Source organism: Thalassophryne amazonica, chromosome 16 (assembly GCF_902500255.1).
Source record: "Thalassophryne amazonica chromosome 16, fThaAma1.1, whole genome shotgun sequence".
Lineage (NCBI taxonomy): Eukaryota > Metazoa > Chordata > Actinopteri > Batrachoidiformes > Batrachoididae > Thalassophryne > Thalassophryne amazonica.
The window spans coordinates 24770841-24795766 of record NC_047118.1 but is presented as its reverse complement, the minus strand read 5'-3'; the positions used below and the strand labels follow the sequence as shown (position 1 = coordinate 24795766).

Sequence of the window (24926 nt, the reverse complement as noted above, 5' to 3'; positions counted from 1 at the left end):
CAGCTTTACCATCAGAGAGCCTCATCCACAACTACCACAAAAGACTCCAAGCTGTCGTTGATGTTAAAGGGGGCAACACACAGTATTAAGAACAGGGTATGTAAACTTTGGATCAGGGTCATTTGGGTAGTTTGTGTTGTCATTATGATTTCAAAAGAGTAAACACAGTTGTTTGACAATAAATGGCTTCACCCAACCACTAACCATGAGTGAAAAAAAGGTTTTGTGTTATCATTCATATTCTCTGAAAAATGGCCAAAAAAACAAATTCCAACAAAAACAAAATTCCGCCTGGGTATGTAAACATTTGAGCACAACTGTATTTTTAAATACGGTAACTGTAATACGCTGTTAAAAACAAAATGTGAAATATTAAAAACTCATTGCAACCTGATTCTTCTTGTTTTTGTGAATTTGTCTGGCCACACTGCAAAATTCAAGGATTCAAGGATTCTTTATTGTATGTGCTTCCAAATGACATGATACAAAATTAAGTTTCAAAACATCCTGGAGGTTAAATAAACTAACCTAGACAAGGAAATATAAATAAGTAAACAAATAAAATAAAATAAAAAGCAAGTCAGCTGCAATGAGCAGCATGACAGAATCATTGTGCAAAATATGGTTGCGCAAAATGTTAAGTTGTGCAAATATACAGGTGTGTGGAAATCCAGTTATTGTGCAAAACACAGGTGTGCAAAAGGCCAAGGTGTTGCACAACCAAGGTATTAACATATGTCTACCTGTCTGAGGTAGTATAGTTAATGTTAATGTGCAGGAAGCAACAGAGCTATGGCGCCCCACCACAACTCAACAGCCTCAGAGCTTCAGGAAAGAAGCTATTTCTCAGTCTGGTGGTTCAGCACCTGATGCCCCGTAGTCTCCTGCCTGAAAGCAGTGGAGTAAATTTTGTGCTTGGTGGGTGGAGTCTTTTTTTTTATGCTGGAGGTCCTTTTTCTGCATTGATTTGTGTGAATGTTCATGATGGTGGGTAGGCTGCCTCCAACAATCCTCTGTGCGGCATTCACAACCCTCTGGAGAGCCTTCTCGTCCGCTGCAGAGCAGTTGTCATACTACGCAGTGATGCAGGAGTACGTAACACTCCCTTCTAAGCACCTGTACAAGGTCCCCAGAACAGAAATGTCAAGTCCAGCATGCCTCAGCCTGCTGAGGAAGTACAAGCACTGGAACCTGAAGGACTGCTTCCACAGCTGTTCCATGTGTCTGTTCCTCCTAATGTCCACAATCATCTTTTTCATTTAGTTCACGTTGATGCAAAGGTTGTTGTTTTTGCATCAACCTTCCAGGTGTTCAACCTCCTGCCTGGAGCTGGACTCATCGCTGTTGCATCATCAGCAAATTTCACTATATGACAGCCTGGGTGCTTTGATGTACAGTTATAAGTAAGCAGGATCGAAACAGGAGGGGGCTCAGCACACAGCCCTGGGTGGAGCCAGTGCTGAGGTTGATGGAGGAGGAGATGGTCTTGTGGATGTTAACAGACTGCGACCTGTCCCTCATAAAGTCCATGACAAAGTTGCAAAGAGAGGTGCTCAATCAAAGTGTGTTGAGTTTCTGCACCAGCATCTGTGGTATGATTGAGTTGAAGGCAGATGTGATGTCCACAAAAAGTAGGCGGGTGTAGGAGTGCTTGATAAAGGTGGAGTGAGCATGTGTCTTCTGGGCTACTGTACCAACATAGTGGGACATCATGGTGGCCTCCATGAGGTGGTCTACACTCATGTAGATGAGGACTCATTCTAAAGGCTGTCACACCTTGATGGATGGAGCAAAAGGATTAGATACATATTTACATGTAAATTAAAGTGGACTGTGGGGCATGGCAGGGGTATGTGTTATCTGAGTACCCTTCTAATTTTTTTTTCCACTTTTAACGTCCACAGTGAAGCCCACCACTGGTGGCAGTTTAAATTGCATTTATTGAACAAATTCAAAAAGTGTATATGCATACTGGAGGCAGCATTATAGAACTTTCATTCAGTGTGGCTCACTGGAGCAACTCAGCCTCAAACACTGCTGGGTGAATGTTAAATCAAAGTTTCTTTGCTGTGCAATCGGGCCTGTACCTGGCTGATACCTCATAAAATGCATCAGTACTGATATCAGTATTTTTGCATGATGCATTATGAGGTATATATTAACAAAAAAATCAGTGATTCAGTCCCTAAAATGGCAGTGCCAATCAAAAGATATTGAGAGTGTCACTTATTGGTGGAGTAAAAGGGAAAGAAAACTCGTTAAGTATCTACAAATACAGCAAATGCAACACAACAACACAGCCCGAGAGCGCAAACTGCACTTCTCACCTGTTCGCTCTCCCATGATGCAGGATGGTTTCGTTCTGGGCTTGCCAAAAGAATTCCTCAAAAACGTGACATGTAATTAGACAACTATTCATGACTCACACATAAATACTCATCAGCGCTCCTCTGTGTGGGCTGCATGTCTGTCATGGATGCACAAACATATGCTGACCTATATGGGCTTCTAACGTGTGGCTGTAAACATATGCATTGGAATATACAGTTAAACATGCAATGAAGAAAAAGAAAAATCTGCTCACTTCTGACTGTGAAACAGGCATCTCACGCACAAACCCACACATTTATTTTAGAAGAAGATGCAAAAACATCTCTGGATTAGAATTCTGTTCACTGTGTGGTTTAAATATAGAGCCTTTGTTGTCCATATTAAAAAAGCATAGGGTTTGTTTTGTTTTGTTTTTTAAGTCCTAGTGCCAGATCTACTTAGCCATAGGACTTACAGTATTACAGTGCTTACAGTACTTTGTTCGGGTAAAATTTCATCACCCCTTTACCTAAGGTCAAGTACAACTTCCAGCCTTATTGGGCTGTAATTTAACTGTCTATGATGCAGACTCAGAAATGGACAGTGCCTGTGTGCAAAGGGGGCAGATAACGCCACGGAATTAATCATGGGTGTGTTGTGGACATAACAAAATCAACCAATTAGACAAACATCTGTCATGATAATTATTGTTGTGGCAGATGAGCTCTCCGTTATCAGATCCTAGTTTAAGGCCCCTTTAAGGCCCCACTGCGAATATGTACAACTCCAGGGCGACACCTGTCGGAGCAGCTGGTATGTGCGCACCACGAAGCATCGCACCGACAGGCAGGCGTGCACGATGCTGGTGCAACAGTTCGTGCATGCGGGAACGCAGTGCCACCTGCTGCAGGTGTGAAAAAAAACAAAAAAAAAACAAATTTTTAAAAATACATGCTGCAACAGTTCCGTGCAAAAAAAAAACCATGTCACCCACAGGATTCGAACCCGCGCCTTCCAAAAGCTCTGATTGCAACCAGAAAACTTACCAAGTGAGCTACCATCACTATCCTGTAAAAGGTGTGAACACTACCTTATATCAGGAAGCACATGGACATATTTAAAAAAAATAAAAACGACACGCCATATAAAAAAATCGTATTGTATTAAATCCGATAGTCAAACCTCGGATTCAGGAGGAGCAGTGTGGTTTTCATCCTGGTCGCGGCACACTGGACCAGTTCTACACACTCCATCGAGTGCTCGAGGGTTTATGGGAGTTCGCCCAACCAGTCCACATGTGCTTTGTGGATCTGGAGAAGGCGTTCGACCGTGTCCCTCGGGGCACCCTGTGGGGGGTGTTCCAGGAGTACGGGGTCTGGGGTCCTTTGCTAAGGGCTATCCAGTCCCTGTAAGACCGCAGCAGGAGCTTGGTTCGCATTGCCGGTAGTAAGTCAAACCTGTTTCCAGTGCATGTTGGCCTCTGCCAGGGCTGCCCTTTGTCACCGGTTCTGTTCATTATCTTTATGGACAGAATTTCTAGGCGCAGCCAGGGTGTAGAGGGGGTCTGGTTTGGGAACCACAGAATCTCGTCTCTGCTGTTTGCGGACGATGTGGTTCTGTTGGCGTTGTCAAATCAGGACCTTCAGCGTGCACTGGGGTGGTTTGCAGCCAAGTGTGAAGCGTCCAGGATGAAAATCAGCACCTCCAAATCTGAGGCCATGGTTCTCGACCGGAAAAAGGTGCTTTGCCCTCTTCAGGTCGGTGGAATGTCCTTGCCTCAAGTGGAGGAGTTTAAGTATCTCAGGGTCTTGTTCACGAGTGAGGGACGGATGGAGCGTGAGATCGATAGATGGATCGGTGTAGTGATGCGGTCTCTGTATCGGACTGTCATGGTGAAGAGAGAGCTGAGTAGGGGGGCAAAGCTCTCGATTTACTGATCGATCTACGTTCCGATCCTCACCTATGGTCATGAGATTTGGCTCATGACCAAAAGAACGAGATCACGAGTACAAGCAGCCGAGATGAGTTTCCTCCGCAGGGTGGCTGGGCACTCCCTTAGAGATAGGGTGAGGAGCTCGGTCACTTGGGAGGAGCTTGGAGTCGAGCTGCTGCTCCTCCACTTCGAAAGGAGCCAGTTGAGGTGGCTCAGGCATCTTTTCCGGATGCCCCCTGGACGCCTTGCTGGAGAGGTGTTCCGGGCACGTCCCATCGGGAGGAGGCCCCGGGGAAGTCCCAGGACATGCTGGAGGGACTATGTCTCTCGGCTGGTTTGGGAACGCCTTGGGGTTCCCCCGGAGGAGCTGGAGGAGGTGTGTGTATCGGGAGGTCTAGGCGGCTTTGCTTGAGCTGCTGCCCCCGCGACCCGATTCCGGATAAAGCGGAAGAAAATGGATGGATGTATTAAATCCCTCTCATCAAGCGGGCAATACAAATATGATCCGTCTGTTCCTAGATGACCCATGGTCACTGACGTACAGTCATGAAATCACATGAATGAGAAGCAGTTCACTCATCTCATTCATGTCCACATCTGCTGGTGCGTGTCCTGCCAGCGCCCGCGTGTGTCTTGCCGACACGCGTGTCTTGTGGACGGTGTGCCACAGGACACCACGTCATGTGGAATAGAACTCACGTGGGTGATGAGACAGTCAGATCACCTGCTGCATGTTATGATCTGATGGTCCGTTTCAACCTGGTTAAAAATGAGAGGTTTTCTGGTCACCGTTGTTTGTTTTTTGGTTGCCCCCATCCATTCAGGTTCACCACAATACAGATCCAGTACACAACTACATTGGGATTTGGCACAAGTTTTACATTGGATGTCCCTCCTGATGCAACTCTAGTTTTACATGGAGAAACAAACACAGCTCCTGGTCTTCCTGAGAGGTCCACGGTATAAGAGTACTAACCAGGGCCCACACTCCTTAGCTCTGGAGCCATAACAAGGTCAGGCTTACCTTATGGTCACCGCAGATTAAATGAAATAACTGTATTAATGGAAGGATGAGGAACGTCCACAGCAAGGCATCTCATTTGCAACTTTCTAACCATCTCATCTTGTTGATTGAATAATGGCCCAGCAGGTGTGAAGAGATCGGAACAGATCATTGTTCCATGACAAGGAAGAACAGAGCTTTCACACATCTCAGTCACAATGTTGCGCCACTCTCTCCGTATCGAGTTTGCCATCAAGGAGTGCCCGCCAAAATAATTTCTCTCTCCTTCTCGAGGTTGTGAGAATCTTCATCAAAAGTGATATGAATGTGATGGTGAGGCTGGTATTTGGTGAGCACGTTAGTGCTGATTCATCACTGGTGACACGCACATCCTTCGTTCTTTCTCTCATCACACGTTCCGAAACTCCTTCCTCCAGCCCTTCTCTGCCGTTTGTCATCCAGATTGGGACAATAATGAGACTCATTCCCATTTGATCATCATCTTTAACTCACCCTACCCTTTCTGATTTCCTCATCTGTCTCACTTCCTTCTTTTAAATGACTTTCACCTAAAATTTACTCCCCCACTCCACACACACACACACACTCAGTCTCATCTATGCTTTGTGCATCATTACTTCCCGTGCTGTGCTGTGATCAGAAAGTGATTGCGTCTTTTCGCCTCTAGCACTGATATATTGTTGCTATGGCAGCAGTAGCACAAGTGGGTTGGCTGCAGGATAACAGATGCATCAGTAGTAGCAAATTTATGGTGCTTTGAATGTGAGCTTGGCTCAGAGTGTTATCATCTATGTCAGAATGTGTCTATTATCCAGTCCTGGTCAAAATTATGATTTTTCAAGTACACAACTCAGAATATCTTCACTTAATGCAAAAGAACCAAACTGGTGTAATCACAGTAAGTACGTTGCCTGGAAGTACTGAACATCAACAACAAGGTTACCTACAATGAAGTGGAAAAAATGCAGACAAAAAATGTACAACGGACACATTTGCACAGTTTGAAGAACTTAATGTAGTGGTGGCAGTAGGACTAACAGCTCATCCCACTCTTCCCTATCCTTTGCCAAGTCCTCTATATCTTTCTAGGACAGGGGTGGTCATCGAGGGCCAAGACACTGCAGGTTTTCCTTGCAACCAATCACCTCAGCAGGTGGGTTGCTGATGAGCTTCTCCTCTGAACATAAACACCTGATCGTCATTGAAATCACCTGCTGAGACACCTGATCATTAATGAAATCACCTGCTGAGGAGATTGGTAGAAAGGAAAACCTGCAGTGTCTTGGCCCTTCATGGCACATGATTGCCCACCCCTGTTCTAAGAGTTGCCTAGCCAGCTAGGAGATATAATCCCTCCAACATGCTGTCCATACCATATTTACCAGATGCTCAAACCATCTCATTTGGTGCCTTTCAATGCAAAAAAGCGGCAGCTCTACTCTGAGTACCTCCTGAATATTCAAGCTTCTCACCTTGTACCTGAATGTAAGCCCAGATACGTAACGGTGGAACCTCATTTCTGCCAGTTGTATAAGCAACCTTGGTCTTTCTGTCATTACCCCAATTTCATGAGCATAGGTAAGGATAGGAGCATAAAGTGATGAATAAATTAAAAGTCTCGCTTTCTAGCTCAGCTCTTTCTTCATCGTGACAGTCTGGTAAATCATCCGCTGTACTTGACATGCACTCCATCTATTGAGCTCACACTCCAGCTTACCCCCACTCGTGAACAACACGCAGAGACACTTGAACTCCTCTACTCGGGGTAAGCCTTGTGACCTTCTCTACAAATCATTCGTGGGTATTGTAGATGTATTAATATTCTAGCAATGCATTCAGGATCTGACTCACATAAGTGGAAACACCCTGGATTTGGACCTCGCTCGTCATATTACTGTCTCAAATTTTGACTTTGCATCTCTTGCGTTGGTGGTTTCAGATCACTCACATATATTAAGTTTATCGTCTCATTGCCTTGTCTTCTGGGACGAGACACTTATTTATCATCATGGCGATGCATCAACTCCTCATCTACAAATGAACTTGGAGCCAGACTGCTTGTTATCTTAGCATCACTTTCAGAACATGATCATTCAGTAGATAGTCTTGTGGACAGCTTAAACTCAGCACTCATGAGCACATTGCACACGATCTCTCTGCCTACACTAAAAACATGCCCCCAACACATGCCCTCCTTGGTTCAATAAGCGAAGTGTGCAACGCATCTGCGCATGTGTGGGTCACACGGGGGCAAAAATACCAACTACCAAACTCACACCGCTCCCACTGAATTTCGTATACAGTAGCATTAGCGGACTGTAAAAGTTAAGGCTTTTACAGGGATTGTTTCAAAGGCTTTAAGCCTTAAGCAACACATACAGTAATGACAGGGGCGCATCGTGCTGTTTTCAAATGCTTGAACGGAATTTATAGGCTTGAAAGTTGGCTGAAAACACACGACTGCAAAGCTCTGCCGAGTCCAAACAAAGACAGAAAGAAAAAGAAATGTGGTTGTAAACCTCCGTTCATTCTACACAATTTCCCCACAGAAAAGAAAGATCCAGACGGACGTAAAAGACGGACTAAAATTGTAAGTTTCTTGCACACATTTATTTTGTCAATACCCTGAAACTGTGCCGAATTATAATGTGGCTGATGACGCCGTTTTTGTGCATCGGCTTATGACTGTAATGTCACGCCATGAATGACGTGGCTCGTAATATGGTAAAATTGACATGTTCTATAAACAAACTGCATGCATGCACATATCATTGTATGTCTGTCAACTTATCAAAACAAACGTGACACCAAAGAGGTTATATGTGAGACCCACCTTCCTTGTAGTCATTATGAAGCCGGCGGAGTAGCGATTTCTCATCCCCGCTCAAATATTCTACAATATCCACAGTTTCAGTCTCTGGACTTCATCTAACCATCCGTCAGCTGCCTTCAAGGGGTCAGAAATTTGTTTGTCTCCAGCTATCAACAAGGACTGGTCATTTTCGACAGCGGCTCTTTCTTCCTCCTTTGTCGGCACTAATGGTAGTTTCTGTAACAATGCAGCACACGCAAGCACAGCCAGCTCTTCTTTCCATTTCTGTCCACTGCTGTAGTCCTGGGTGTAACAGGCAATTCGCGGACCTTACAAAAACGCTTTAAATCATCAACTTTCCAGTGGTTGAAACGATCCAAATCACAGCACTCCTCGCTGCTTTCCACCATCATAGCTTGTGGATTGGTAGTTGAAAAATTTAGCCTACCCATAATGCACTGCACGACCCGAGATGTGCACTTCACTTATTATCATTTACGTGGCCTTGACCATAAGTCTAAAGGTTTAGAAGGAAAACGGCGTAGCTTAAAACTAGAAGTATTCCACCTTGCATGATGCTATCAATGGACTATAAGCACACACTATTGGCTACAAAACAGGCCTACGACTCTCTTTTGATCAACAAAAACAAGCATAATTCAAAGTTTTTCTTTAACACAGTGGCAACACTTATTAAAGGACAATCACCTGTAAGCCAATCTCCATTTACTGCTCAAGATTTCTTAGACTACTTCGAAAAGAAAATAGATGACATTAAGTCAAATATGCATGCCTTTGTCCCACCATTGCACATTGTGACTGATGTAGATGCCATCGCTGACACGTCACCTGAATTTGATCTGAATTTGATATTATCTCACTGGGTGCCTTGACAAAACTTGCATCTTCTGGGAAATGCACAACATGTATTTTCAACCCTATATCAACAAAACTGTTTATACACGTAGGCCTACTGTACTGGAAATTATTAACCTGTTACTATCTTCAGGATCTGTTCTTAAATATTTTAAATCAGCAGTGATTAAACCAAGACTTAAAAAATTAAACCTTGACCCTGGTCTCCTGAAAAATTATAGGCCGATATCAAACCTGCCATTTTGTTCTAAAATCATTGAAAAAGTAGTTTCACAGCAGCTCGTGGACCACCTTACTGAGAATAACCTCTCTGGGCCACTGTAGTCTACATTTAGAACACACCATTCCATGGATACAGCTCTTACTAAAGTGGTAAAAGATCTCCTGCTCGCAATGGATTTGGACACCACCACGGTTCTGTCACCACGGTGGTCATCGTATACTACTCAGTAGGTTGGAGAATGACTTTGGGATTGCTGGGAATGTCCTTGCATTGTTGACAATCTACCTAACCAGTTGCTCTCACTGTGTCTTGTACAATGACATCACCTCAAACTTTGTTCCGATGAAATGCAGGGTTCTACAGGGATCCGTCTTAGCTTCCCACTTGTCTCCCATTATATAGCTCCCCTTGAGCATATACTGCGACATTATGGGATTACTTTTCAGTGCTATGCTGATGATACTCTTTCTCTCCGATTGTTCTGTCTGAGTTATTTTCATTAGTTACTTCATCCAAACCATCAACATGCTTATTAGACCCCATTCCTGCCAGGCTGCTCAAGGAAGTCCTACCATTATTTAATGCTTCAATCTTAAATATGATCAATCTATCTTTGTTAGTTGGTTATGTACCACAGGCCTTTAAGGTGGCAGTAATTAAACCATTACTTAAAAAGCCATCACTTGACCCAGCTATCTTAGCTAATTATAGGCCAATCTCCAACCTTCCTTTTCTCTCAAAGATTCTTGAGAGGGTAGTTGTAAAACAGCTAACTGATCACCTGCAGAGGAATGGTCTATTTGAAGAGTTTCAGTCAGGTTTTAGAATTCATCATAGTACAGAAACAGCATTAGTGAAGGTTACAAATGATCTTCTTATGGCTTCGGACAGTGGACTTATCTCTGTGCTTGTTCTGTTGGACCTCAGTGCTGCTTTTGATACTGTTGACCATAAAATTTTATTACAGAGATTAGAGCATGTCATAGGTATTAAAGGCATTGCGCTGCGGTGGTTTGAATCATATTTGTCTAATAGATTACAGTTTGTTCATGTAAATGGGGAATCTTCTTCACAGACTAAAGTTAATTATGGAGTTCCACAAGGTTCTGTGCTAGGACCAATTTTATTCACTTTATACATGCTTCCCTTGGGCAGTATTATTAGACGGTATTGCTTAAATTTTCATTGTTACGCAGATGATACCCAGCTTTATCTATCCATGAAGCCAGAGGATACGCACCAATTAGCTAAACTGCAGGATTGTCTTACAGACATAAAGACATGGATGACCTCTAATTTCCTGCTTTTAAACTCAGATAAAACTGAAGTTATTGTACTTGGCCCCACAAATCTTAGAAGCATGGTGTCTAACCAGATCGTTACTCTGGATGGCATTTCCCTGATCTCTAGTAATACTGTGAGAAATCTTGGAGTTATTTTTGATCAGGATATGTCATTCAAAGCGCATATTAAACAAATATGTAGGACTGCCTTTTTGCATTTACGCAATATCTCTAAAATCAGAAAGGTCTTGTCTCAGAGTGATGCTGAAAAACTAATTCATGCATTTGTTTCCTCTAGGCTGGACTATTGTAATTCATTATTATCAGGTTGTCCTAAAAGTTCCCTAAAAAGCCTTCAGTTGGTTCAGAATGCTGCAGCTAGAGTACTGACGGGGACTAGCAGGAGAGAGCATATCTCACCCGTGTTGGCCTCCCTTCATTGGCTTCCTGTTAATGCTAGAATAGAATTTAAAATTCTTCTTCTTACTTATAAGGTTTTGAATAATCAGGTCCCATCTTATCTTAGGGACCTCGTAGTACCATATTACCCCATTAGAGCGCTTCGCTCTCAGACTGCGGGCTTACTTGTAGTTCCTAGGGTTTGTAAGAGTAGAATGGGAGGCAGAGCCTTCAGCTTTCAGGCTCCTCTCCTGTGGAACCAGCTCCCAATTCAGATCAGGGAGACAGATACCCTCTCTACTTTTAAGATTAGGCTTAAAACTTTCCTTTTCGCTAAGGCTTATAGTTAGGGCTGGATCGGGTGACCCTGGACCATCCCTTGGTTATGTTGCTTTAGACGTAGACTGTGTTTCATAATTATTGTATGGCCTTGCCTTGCAATGTGGAGCGCCTTGGGGCAACTGTTTGTTGTGATTTGGCGCTATACAAGAAAAAAGTTGATTGATTGATTGATTGATACTCAGCTGTAGATGCCGATAAATGCTGGTAATCTGATACACATCAAGACTTTAGGGGATTTCCTTGCTTCAGTGAAAAGTTGTATGTCTAGCAATTTCTTTCTTTTAAATTCAGAGAAGACTGATGTTGAGACATATAATATATATTTAAAGTACAGCAGGGGTCACCAATCCTGTTCCTGGAGAGGCCCTGCACTGCAAGTTTTCCATGTCTACCTACTCAAGTCACACCTGATTTTTTTTACAAATGGTGTTTTCCAGCTCTTGATTGGCTGAGCAAACCTGATAAAGTTAATTGCCTGGGAGTGGAACAGAGAGGACAGGGGCTCTCGAACAGGGTTGGGCACAGCTGAGCTAGAACTATTGTTGTGTGAAAGTCAGCCGAACAAAGGGATAAGTGCACTACTTTAATAGTCTTTTGGCAATCAAATGAACTTTAAATGTATAATAGTCTTTAATGTCCCAAACTCAGTTACTGACTCTTGGGCTTGAGATATCACTCAACTTTATATCCTTTTTGGCTTTCTTGCCCGGTCTTTAATCTTTAATATTTTCCTGACCTTAACACATGAAGTGTCCTGGGTGCCCTTTGTGCATCACATCCTCTAATTTCTGTTCTCTCTCTGCCCCTGTGGGCACAAATCCAAACCACATGTCCTCGTCTTATTCCTAGTACTAGCTTCAAGCAAAAGCAATCTGCTTCTTTCCACATGGTTGCAATCAGTGATCTTGAGCTAAAATACTCTGTCCCCTCTCTGGCCTCAACCTCAGCTCTGGATGGTATCACCTGCAGTAATGCTTCAAACCCCACCACTTTCTCCAGCTGTGTGGCAACAAGTCATCACGCAGTGGGAAAACACAGCGTGGTGGTGGTGAAATAGCTCTCAGTTACAGGGTTTAGCCCCATTTAGCTCCAGATCTGTAGGGTTTCTGCCATCGTGCTCCATTGCGTCACCTTGTGTTCCTGCGAATCATAAAGGAAATGGATATGATGCCATGCATGAGCAGCCACAGATGACAATGGTTGCAATACCAGATACTGACAAACATTTATAGATACAAACACACCAAGTGGGTCATGAAGGTCAGACAGTGGGAGACAGAAAAAAGGCAGAACTAGAAAAAGATCTCAAGGCTTGCATAACAATGAAATATGAATAATAGATCAAACCTTCAAGAGGTAGTAAGAGCAGTTCTCACCCTTTCATTCCTTTTCCTTCATTCTGTCTGCTTTTGCTGCTGGCACATCGCTACAGTTGTGCTTTTTTCTGCAATCATTATTTGACAAATGTGGTGCACATAAAGTTAGCCGCAGCTGTAATTTGGACTTTTAGTTTAGCAGCAGTGACACAAAAGAAGCATTACTGTAAGGAGACTGAAGATCAAACATGGCTCATTATTCGTTCTGTTGCAACTCTTCCACTCCATCTTCTTTCCTGCTGTTTTTCTTTTCTATCTTTCTTGTTTATTTACATCATCCTCTGTGTCTTACCCAGTTTTTGCATATCTCTTCCCTCAGTTCTGCAATGACAATCTTAATTTTTTTTTTTTATCTAAATCTTCAAAAGATCTCAGTCTTTGGAGTATTTTGGTGGTACTGAGGCGTGGGTGAAGGTTAATATACTACACATACAATTAATACAGATCCAAGGTCAGCTCCCATGCAGTGCCATAACTCAGGCATAACTCTGCCCTAAAACCAGAATAAACCCCTTTGTGCACAGTGCAGATTCTATCTTTGCAGGAGAATAAAGGTCCAAACAAGCAGGGGCCTGGTGCTTTCTGTCTGACTGTTTGCCTGTGAGACTTGGACACTAACCATTGACCTTATGCAAAGACTGATTATCTTTGGTACCAGGTCTCTTCAGAGATACTTGTGGACTGCTGGAATGACTTTGTGTGAAACAAGTAGTGACTTAGCAGGGCTAAAATGAAAAGCATCACTTGCATTGTGAGGGAGTGACAGCTTTGACAATTTGGCCATGTGATGCATTTGTCTGTGTTATCAACAGATAGGCAAAAATGTCTCATCCATCGATCTCCAGTGGATTTGGGACTCTGATAGAGTGAGTGAACAACCACCAAATGCAGGTGTGCAGTACTTAGATAGATAATGCACAGCAAAACTAACATCTACTAGGCATCCTCTGGCAAGGTAATGAACAAGTAAAGGACAAAACAGTAAACAAACGTGCATCCACCGAGGAAGCTTTCTGTCTAATATCAGCGCAAAGTTTTGAGCAGGCACAAAGCTTTCCAAGTAAGGTTCATACAAGTAAGGTTAGACCTTACTTGTGAGAAGTGCCTTGAGACAACTTTGTTGTGATTTGGTGCTATATAAATGAAAATAAATTTGAAATAAATTGAAATAGAAATTTCCAACAGACTCGCCTGACATCAGCTGACAAGGAATGCATTTAACGAATAAGAAAAAGATTTGTGCAGGACACAAACAGATATCTAGCTTTCATTTCCGTTACTCATACATTTCCTCAGTACATCATAGTGTGAGTGCTGCATTATGCTTCAAGTTGAACTCCACTGGGGAGTTGTAACCATGACATCACTCTGCAAAAAGAAAACAAAAAAAAGAGCTCTGTGCATAGCTTGGAGTCTCGAGAACTCCAATCATGAACTCAGTATAATATCGCCAAACTGTGTGTGTGTGTGGGGGGGGTAGCTCCCTTCCGGAAAGGGGAAGTATTTTAATTTGCCCCCATTTAACTGCAGAAAGATACTACAACTCTCACAAAACCAAGGAGGTATGGATGCTTCAACCACTCCAGGCATTAACTAAGTTGAAATTCTATTACCATAGTGACAATTGATCCATTAAATGTATATAACTCACCTGATTTGTTTCATCCATGACAGCTGTAAACAAGGATGAAAAGTCATCAGACTACACTTCAAAGTGAAGCATAACTTAGCGTGTACCCCCTTCAGTCACAAACTAAGTTGAATTTTGATCACCAAATTGGCAATTTATATATCAAATGTTTATGTGTGTATGTGTGCATGTCTGGGAAGGGGATGATCTCACATCTTGCCAATGTGTATGAAGTAGCACCTGGGGCTGTTTGACATTTGATGAAATCAGTACTCCATTTAAGGGATCCTGCAAGAACCAGTCAATGATTGGACGTAGCACAATGGGCCATCTAGTTATACATATAATGAACATGTTTGTGCACATGCAGCTGCTTGTCTTTAAAGGCTGCCCAGCATGAACAAGCTGTATTTTGTTCGTCAGTGCTTAACAAAACAACCCTGCTGCTTTTAGCAGGTTGTGATGTGTTCTCTTATGGCCACAGAGAGATCATCTGTTTCACTCAAACACATACTCTCAGAGGAGCCCCATCTGTCGGTAGTTGTGTTTGTCTTAACTCTGCTGCGCCCCGTGTGAAGTAGAGAGGAAAGAGTGTTTTGCTCGCAGGCCTAACCCGTCTGCACCGAAATGACTGTACACCGGGGAGCTGCCCTGGAAGAGAGGAGAGAACAGTCTGATGGAAAGGACATGGTACAGGGAGACAGAATGGCCAGAAAGAGTCAAAGTGAAGGTAATTAAGAGACAGGAGCAAATAAGAAGAATTTAGAAGGAATCTGAGGAGAGGAGACAAAAAAGCAGATTGACAGATTCAAGCCAACAAGGAAAGCTAAACCCCAGAAAAAGACCTTGGAAGAGTAAGATGGAACACAAAAAATTCATAACATGATGTTTCAGGTTATGTGGCAGAGTCAGATTAACAGGTGTCAGTCAGATGGCAGGATGAAAACAGACGGCTCTGGTCACAGACAACATAAACAGGTCAAGATTTCTGCAGCAGGTTCTCTTCTCAAGGTAATAGGTCATTATCATTATCCTGACTTCTGAAACAGCTGCCTCCGACTTCTCCCTCATACTACGAGACATACACTCAACAAAAATATAAACGCAACACTTCTGGTTTTGCTCCCATTTTGTATGAGATGAACTCAAAGATCTAAAACTTTTTCCACATACACCATTTGTGCAGAAATTCTTTGGTTATGCAAACCAATTGTTTCAGCAGCTGTCCGATTGGCTGGTCTCAGACGATCTTGGAGGTGAACATGTTGGATGTGGAGGCCCTGGGCTGGTGTGGTTACACGTGGTCTGCGGTTGTGAGGCTGGTTGGATGTACTGCCAAATTCTCTGAAACGCCTTTGGAGACGGCTTATGGTAGAGAAATGAACATTCAATACACGAGCAACAACTCTGGTTGACATTCCTGCTGTCAGCATGCCAATTGCCCACTCCCTCAAATCTTGCGACATCTGTGGCATTGTGCTGTGTGATAAAACTGCACCTTTCAGAGTGGCCTTTTATTGTGGACAGTCTAAGGCACACCTGTGCACTAATCATGGTGTCTAATCAGCATCTTGATATGGCACACCTGTGAGGTGGGATGGATTATCTCAGCAAAGGAGAAGTGCTCACTATCACAGATTTAGACTGGTTTGTGAACAATATTTGAGGGAAATGATGATATTGTGTATGTGGAAAAAGTTTTAGATCTTTGAGTTCATCTCATACAAAATGGGAGCAAAACCAAAAGTGTTGCATTTATATTTTTGTTGAGTGTATGTTGTGAGTGTGATTTTTTTTTTTTCATGGTGTTGTTTGGGGTTTCTTAGTCAAATTCAACCGTTAGAATTATTCACTGACGTTGCCTGAATTATGAAAGGACATCATCTTTGGATCATTTTTATCAAAGATGATTATTCCACATAACTCTTTGGTGGGTAACTTCTCCCACAGCAAAGGGGAAACAAGTAAAACTCAAACAAATGGATTCAGTGAATTTAGGTCTGAGAACACTGGAACTGATTCCAAACCTTTTTTTTTTCATTTTTCATTTATTATTATTATTATTATTATTATTATTATTATTATTATTATTATTCATTTATTACATCCAATGCAATATAAATATGATATCACTGAGACCCAAGTTTAAGTTATTTGTTCATATTTTTTACACACTTTTTCCCTTGTGTCTTTTGGTAGTATGACTTCACACAAATCTAGACATATGCCTTTTATCTGTTTATATTTTGCTTATCATACTTTCCAGAGTATTCCAAGATTTCCAAGTGCTTTTTACTAGTTTGTGAGGTCCTGCAATTCATACTCCAGTGCAGTTTAATGTACTGAAAAATCATGCATTTATTATCATCATCGTCATTATTATTATTATTATTATTATTATTATTATTATTATTATTATTATTATTAATGATAATAATAATAATAATAATAATAATAATAATAATAATAATAATTGTTTATATCTATCTTTCCCAGCAATCAAAGCACATAACACAATAAACTCTAATAATAAAAGCATCTGTCAATAATAAAAGTTCACTGCAGAAATGCACAAAAATACCAAAACAAAGCTGAAAAAAGGTGCATCTGTTTCCTGCATTTACATTTTTCCACTTTCAAGAAATGGTTTTATGTCATCACAAATCTATGTACATTTTCTTCCTCACATCTCTTTCCATGTTATTGCAATAATTAGCTTCCTGACTGCCTAAATGTCCAAACACTGTATACTGTATTGATTTTCTACTTCCTTACATTGTTATTCTTTTTATCTTCTTTCCATCGATATTTTATTTGAATAACTGGTTTTATAACATAATTGTTGAGAAGGTGTCGTGACACGGACCCACAACGGGGCGTTAATGAACAGACAATGGATAAGCCAAAAAGTAACAATTTAATGTTGTGAAGCGCACAACGAAGTACACACGATACAAATATTGCGGAATGTCAATCATACACAAGGTGACGTGTGGCAGGCTCGAAGATAGAAGACATCTGGTGCCTGAAGAGCCGGATCCCACACAGCTTCCACCACCAACGGATCTGAAGAACACCGGAGCCGCCAAGCCCTGCACCCCAGGTGGCCACTGTCTTCAGCAGTCAGACACGGTACTGCTGGCAGAGAACAGAAACAGTTTTGATGAGTGTGAGTTCGCACACTCAGTAATCCCACAGTCTGTGTTCAGTAAGGAGGGAGAACCTCCACCTCCAGAAACAGAATCACCCGTGCAGCTCCTGTCAGTCACTTCCCTGGAAGGAGTGAGAGGCGAAGACGTCGCGCTCACACTATCCGCCAATCCAGCTTCAGACTGTAGCCACAGGAAAACGGCTGCACACAGAACAAATATGCAGAAAATCACAGCAGAGAAGGTTACCTGTATGGTAGCTGATTTCTCGGCGGGGAGGTGGAGTTGCAGTCCGGCTTTTATGGAGGTTGACGTAGATGAGTGACAGCTGGTGGTGATGATGTGACAGCTGTCACTCCACGGGTTACAGCGCCCTCTCGTGCTTGAAGCCCACACTCCAAGCAGGGCGCCATCTGGTGGTGGTGGGCCAGCAGTACCTCCTCTTCAGCGGCCCACACAACAGGACCCCCCCCCTCAACCAGGGGGGGGGTCCTGTTGTGTGGGGACCAGGTTTGTCCGGGTGCCGGGCGTAGAAGTCGGCCAGGAGGGCCGGGTCCAGGATGAAGCTCCTTTTCACCCAGGAGCGTTCCTCGGGGCCATACCCCTCCCAGTCCACCAGATACTGGAACCCCCGACCCTTGCGACGGACGTCCAGGAGCCGACGCACGGTCCATGCCGGCTCCCCGCCGATGATCCGGGCAGGAGGCGGTGCAGGTCCAGGGGTGCAGAGTGGTGAGGTGTGGTAGGGCTTGATCCGTGACACATGAAAGACAGGATGTATCCGCAGTGAAGCTGGCAGCTGTAGCTTCACTGCGGCCGGGCTGAGGACTTTGATGATGGGGAATGGTCCAATATACCTGTCCTTGAGTTTCTGAGAGTCCACTTGAAGTGGGATGTCCTTTGTTGACAACCACACCTCCTGCCCGGGCTGGTATGCAGGGGCCGGGGAACGCCGGCGGTCTGCATGGGCCTTGGCCCTCGTCCGGGCCTTCAACAGGGCAGAACGGGCGGTCCGCCACACCCGGCGGCACCAACTCATTCTCGTTCAGCCCTCTGTAGTCAATGCATGGACGGAGTCCGCCGTCCTTCTTCTCACAAAAAAGAAACCCGCGCCCATCGGGGAGGTGGAGTTCCGGATCAACCCGGCAGCTAAGGAGTCCCGGATGTAGGTCTCCATTGATTCGCGTTCCGGACGTGAGAGGATGTACAGCCTGCTGGACGAATACTCAGCGCCCGGATCAAATCGATGGCGCAATCGTACGGTCGGTGCGGGGGAAGGGCGAGTGCCCGATCTTTGCTGAAGACGTCAGCAAGATCGTGGTACTCCTCCGGTACCGCCGTCAGATTGGGGGGGACTTTGACCTCCTCTTTAGCTGTCTCATCGGGAGGAACCGAGGATCCTAAACACTCCCGGTGGCAGGTTTCGCTCCACTGCGTCACAACCCCAGACGGCCAATCAATCCGGGGATTGTGTTTCAACACCCATGGAAACCCAAAATCACTCGGGAGGTGGAAGGTGTTACATAAAACACGATCTCCTCCCTGTGATTCCCAGACACAACCAATGTCACGGGCTGTGTCTGGTGTGTGATTAATGGAAGAAGGGTGCCATCTAGTGCCCGTACCTTCAAAGGTGAAGGCAGAGCCACCAGAGGGAGCCCTACTTCCTTTGCCCATCTGCTGTCCAGCAGATTCCCTTCCGACCCCGTGTCTACGAGTGCTGGGGCGTGAAGGGTTAAATCCTCACTAAGGATTGTGACTGGGATTCGTGCGGATCTACGGGGTCTCCCCGCGTGCGTGTTATGGCCCACCCTTAGCCCGGTTTCTAAGGACGGGCGTTGTAGTTTGACCGTTTGGGGCAGTTCCTCTGTAAGTGACCACTAGAGCCACAGAAAAAACACTCCCCGCGGGCCAGCCTCCTTTGTCTGTCACTTGATTTCACTTTGGCCCTGCTCGTGTCCATAGTTTCCACAGACACCCTCTCTACTTTTAAGATTAGGCTTAAAACTTTCCTTTTTGCTAAAGCTTATAGTTAGGGCTGGATCAGGTGACCCTGAACCATCCCTTAGTTATGCTGCTATAGACTTAGACTGCTGGGGGGTTCCCATGATGCACTGTTTCTTTCTCTTTTTGCTCTGTATGCACCACTCTGCATTTAATTATTAGTGATCGATCTCTGCTCCCCTCCACAGCATGTCTTTTTCCTGGTTCTCTCCCTCAGCCCCAACCAGTCCCAGCAGAAGACTGCCCCTCCCTGAGCCTGGTTCTGCTGGAGGTTTCTTCCTGTTAAAAGGGAGTTTTTCCTTCCCACTGTAGCCAAGTGCTTGCTCACAGGGGGTCGTTTTGACCGTTGGGGTTTTACATAATTATTGTATGGCCTTGCCTTACAATATAAAGCGCCTTGGGGCAACTGTTTGTTGTGATTTGGCGCTATATAAAAAAAATTGATTGACTGATTGATTGATAGCTTCGTCAGCAGGGGGAGCTGTTGCCACACAGGGCCCTCTGGCTGTGGAGCGTGGGGACGACGGCACCCTTTCGGACCCGGAAGGAAGAGGGACGGCCCGTGCCCGGTCACGCCCCCCGCCCTGCTCCCGACGGTGTTCCTCTAAGCGGTTGTCTAAACGTATAACCAGGTTGACAAGCCCGTCAAAATCCCGCGGTTCCTCCTTAGCCAGCAGATGCTCCTTCAGCACCGGAGACTGTCCGTTTATGAAGGCGGCGCGGAGTGCAACGGTATTCCAGCCGGACCTCGCAGCCGCGATGCGGAAGTCGACTGCATACTCGGCTGCACTCCGGCGCCCCTGTCTCATTGACAGTAGCACGCTCGAAGTGGTCTCGCCTCTGTTGGGGTGATCAAAAACCTGTTTGAACTCCCTTACAAACCCAGCGTATGACGTTAGGAGCTGTGAGTTCTGCTCCCAGAGCGCCGTAGCCCAGGCGCGTGCCTCTCCTCGAAGCAGATTAATAACATAAGCCACCCGGCTAGCATCTGACGCGTACATGACGGGACGTTGTGCAAAGACGAGCGAACACTGCATTAGGAAGTCCACGCACGTCTCGACACAACCTCCGTACGGCTCCAGAGGGCTTATGTATGCTTCAGGGGACGGTGGGGGGGGGGGTCGTTGAACGACCAGTGGAACGTCTGTGTCTGACAAGGGACCAGCAGGAGGAGGTGCTGCAGCAGCGCTTTGATCGTGCGCCTCCACCCTGGCGGTGAGAGCCTCCATCCTCCGATTGAGAATAACGTTCTGCTCGGTTACCAGATCCAACCGAGCAGTGAAAGCGGTTAGAATCTGCTGCAGCTCACCTAACACGCCTCCTGCTGGCGCCTGTGCACCTCGCTCTTCCACTGGCCGTTCAAGCTCGGGTTGACGCCCCTCGGGATCCATGACGCTGGCTGCCATGTGCCTTTGTAAAAGGCACATGGCAGCCCGACTGGAGTTTGCCAAAAGGCACCTGAAGGACTCTCAGACCATGAGAAACAAAATTCTCTGGTCTGATGAGACAAAGATTGAACTCTTTGGTATGAATGCCAGGCATCATGTTTGGAGGAAACCAGGCACCATCTCTGCAGTGAAGCATGGTGGTGGCAGCATTATTTATTTAGGGTCTGCTAATTTCTCTGCCCCTGACCAAGGCAGCATCTCTACATCTAGAGTTGGTTCCCGGGTGCCAGACTGCAGCTATAATTCTAACTCAGGCATTACTGAGTACACACCAAGAGACATTTATAGTCTAAGTCAAGTTTAGCAAAGTATTTACTGCAGTGGTTTACAGTTTTTTGCAACCGCTATGACCCGTTGTTCAATACCTTTAACGCTTTTTCAAAACTCTTCACATAGTTACCACAACATGAGCCTGTGTAGGCTATACAATTAACACAATTCTTCTTCTTTTGACACAAAATGCACACATTTTACATGTTTAAAATTAGTTTTAACTGTTTTTACACACAAGCTCAATCATGACCAAACAGTAGATGTTAACTGTTGAATTTTCAATTGCTTTCATGTGGTTTGTCAAAACAGAAAACCTCATGTTAAAAACTAATGGATTGAAGATGACATTGATCACAGCTGATTCCCATCTCAGCTCACGTGCTCGGCTTTTTTCAATCACATCACCAATCACATCACCTATATTTATAGGCGGCTCTTGTGAGGGAAAAGAACAAAAGACAAGACAAGGGACAAGGTGGAGGACTTGCAAAAAACAAGTGAGAAAAATGTTTAGAGGTAAAGGTAGACGGAGAGTTAGAATGCGTGGTGGGGCTCAAAGAAGGGCCAGAGACAGGGTGACAGATGAAATACGAGCTACCATCATCGACCATTTCATCAATCATGGGATGTCACATAAAGAGGCTGGAGAAGGTGTGCAGCCAAATCTCAGCTGGAGTACAGTGGCATCCATTGTCTGGAAATTTTGAGCAACCAAGAGGGAGATTACAATATTCATTGTATTCTATAAGGGCCTTTCCTACTGAACAGTGTAACATGAATTACAGTAACTGTATTCTTCTGGCCCCTACAGTAATATATAACTTTGTTCCTCTAAGCATTCCATGTTTACATTCTTCAGGGGGCAGGGGCAGGCTTCAAAATGAAGAACAGGAGCTTACCATTGTCAACATGGTGATTGCTAACAATGAAATAAAACTGAAAGATGTTTGGGCCAATATTTTACAAGACAACCTTATCTTTGAAAACACCAGAGCAATCAGCCTTACATCTATTTCTTGGACTCTGGCTAAACGCAGTCTTGATTAAGCAACTTTATAAAGTCCCTTTTGAAAGGAACAGTGTTCGCATCAAGGAACACTGTCACCAAAATGTCCATGTGAGGTTATTACTATAAACCCAAAATACACTGTACTAATTGTGTGTTTTGCAGTAACCCACTTTGACCCTATATACGTAAAGCACTCAAAATCATTTACATACATTTTGTTTGATTGCTTGTTTGATTGGAGTTGGAGACCAATCAAGTCCCACATAACATAATATACATTGATGAGGCTGGCTTCAACTTGGCCAGAAAACGTAGGAGGGGCAGAAACCTCATTGGTAAAAGAGCCACGGTTGCTGTGCCAGGCCAGAGAGGAGCCAACATCACCATGTGTGCAGCAATATCTAACAATGGTGTGCTCCTGCATAAAAGTCAAATTTGCCCCAACACCACCAAACGCCTTCTCCAATTTTTAGAAGAGCTGTATGATAGACTAGTACCTGAGGGGGAAAGGGGACAGGGTGAGGTGGGGGGTAACTTGCTAACATATGTGATCACCTGGGACAATGTGGCATTCCACCATGCACATGCAGTCACAGCTTGGTTTGATGCCCATCCCAGGATGATGTCCCTTTTCCTTGCCCCTTGCTCCCCTTTCCTCAACCCAGTAGACTTTTTTCAGCCTGAAGGTGGAAAGTATTCGATCACCATCCACATGACCAAATATTCCTCCTGGATGCAATGGCTGCTGCACGCCAGGACATCACAGCTGACAACTGCCAGGGCTGGAGAAGGCATGCAAAAAGATACTTCCCAAGATGCCTGGTCAGAGAAGACATCAGGTGTGATGTCGATGAAAATATGTGGCCCAGTGCTGACGACCAAGCAGATTAGCTTTTTTTTCCTTCCTCTTTTTCAGTGATGTCTTCTGCTTCTTTTTCTTTTTGTCTATTTGACAATACAGTAATGAGTGACAGCTAAATGCTGATTTTTTTTTCCTCTTTACTGTACTGTAAGTCATTTTCATTTACAATACAGTAAAGTGTTTACTGCAATTCCTGTCATTTCTGTCTTCTTCCTTCATAAACATTCTGCAAAGCTTTTCTGACGGGTCATTCACTTTTTGTGCTGAGTGTTGTGCAAAAAAAGGAACAAAATTCATGCTCAACAAATGAAAAATGAAGAAATTCAAAAAAATCATCACAAACATTGATTTACATGTATGATCAATACAATAATCTGTTGATTGTAAAATAAAAAAAGGAAAAATGTAGATTTGACACATGCAAAGTGATTCAGTTTGTGTTATTCCATCAGTTGTCTGTGTTTTTTTTTATGACACTGTGCTGTGACTGACTAAACGTTTCTGTTGGAAGACAACGTGTGTCAGTGCTTTGGTAGATTTGGTGAACTGTGTTAGTGTATTATTGTATTTTGGAAGTGTGTATCTGTGTTTATTTACACTGTGTGAATTTGAGCATGAAATTACCTGTTCAGGGAATTGTGTCTATCAAGTGTGATGTGCGTTAATAGTTTTGAAAAAGTGTTTGAGGTTCTGACAAACGGGTCATAGCAGTTGTAAAAAACTGTAATATACTTCATTAGTTTTGTCCTCTACAAGGGTAAATAAGTTGAAGCAACTTAATTAAAATGTTGTGGTGTCATTAGCTAGCCAGGTTTTTCACTTAAATTATTCTAACTTGTTTTCCCTCCATTCTACTGAAAAGTTTTGTTAAAACTTAATTCACTTAAGTCAGAATAAATTACATGGTGCAATGTCACTTTTATGATCAAACCCTTTATTTTAAACCCATTGTCAGCCTATGTTCAATAGTTTTTTTTAAACTGTGAACAATTTTTGTACACACACCTTTTATTAGGGTACCAACTTACTCAAATGGGAACATGTAAATACCCTTTTCCAAGATGAAAATACTCTTCAGTCTAAGTTATACAAGGTAACCCCACAAAGTATTTTTAAGATTGTAGTGAGTGAATGTCGGGTACAACTTTTTAGCCATGTGGTGTGGTTCTCTGAACTTCATCTAACAAGCTCCTCTGCTATACCAAAAAATTAGTTCTGAAAGGACTCGTCAATACAAAGTAACGTTTTATTTATTGTGCCTTAATACCGCCACATTGTGTTGTATGTGCAATGACTGTACTTTTACTTTAAAATACATAGTCTGTGCTGTACACTTGCATATTCTGTCTTGGTCTCACTATCTGATGTGTATCACTTCCACTTGAGATGTGTTCTCATTTGGTGCTCCACTTTGGGTAACTCAGTCGGTGCACACAAGGGAGACTGTAAGGTGTCAGGTGCGTTACTGTGCATCCGGAAAGTATTCACAGTGCTTCACTTTTTCCACATTTTGTTATGTTGCAGCCTTATTCCAAAATGGAGTCAGTTTATTTTTACCTTCAAAATTCTACTCACAACATCCCGTAATGACCACATGTAAAAAGTTTATTTTTCTTTAAATTTATTAAAAATAAAAAAAGTAAAATGGACTGAATTTATCTAGCACTGCATCAGACGTCTGCATGAGACATCTGCATCAGATGCTCAAAGCGCTTTACAATAATGTATCACATTCCCCCGATGTGCGGGTGTTGCCAAACACACCGGGCCCTTAGTGATTTTCCAGTCAGGCTGGGATTTGAACCGAGAATCCTCTGGTCTCAAGCCCAACGCTTAACCACTAGACCATCACGTCCCCTAATTAAGAAATCACATGTACATAAGCATTCACAGCCTTAGTACTTTGTTGATGCATCTTTGGCAGCAATTACAGCCTCAAGTCTTCTTGAATTTGATGCCACAAGCTTGGCGCA

The 24926-nt window shown here is 43.7% G+C and overlaps 1 protein-coding gene and 1 long non-coding RNA gene across 2 annotated transcripts in view; one reads left to right on the top strand and one right to left on the bottom strand.

The window, feature by feature from the left end:
* Positions 1-24926, top strand: part of LOC117527999 (protein phosphatase 1 regulatory subunit 29) — a 96987-nt gene that overhangs the window by 63941 nt on the left and 8120 nt on the right. The gene's annotated exons all lie outside the window — the stretch shown is intronic.
* On the bottom strand, positions 695-24926 carry LOC117528000. The gene is made up of 3 exons (XR_004565651.1): positions 24915-24926; positions 24139-24141; positions 695-825 (listed from the first exon to the last, which is right to left on the bottom strand). It is a non-coding gene; the product is annotated as an uncharacterized LOC117528000 (long non-coding RNA).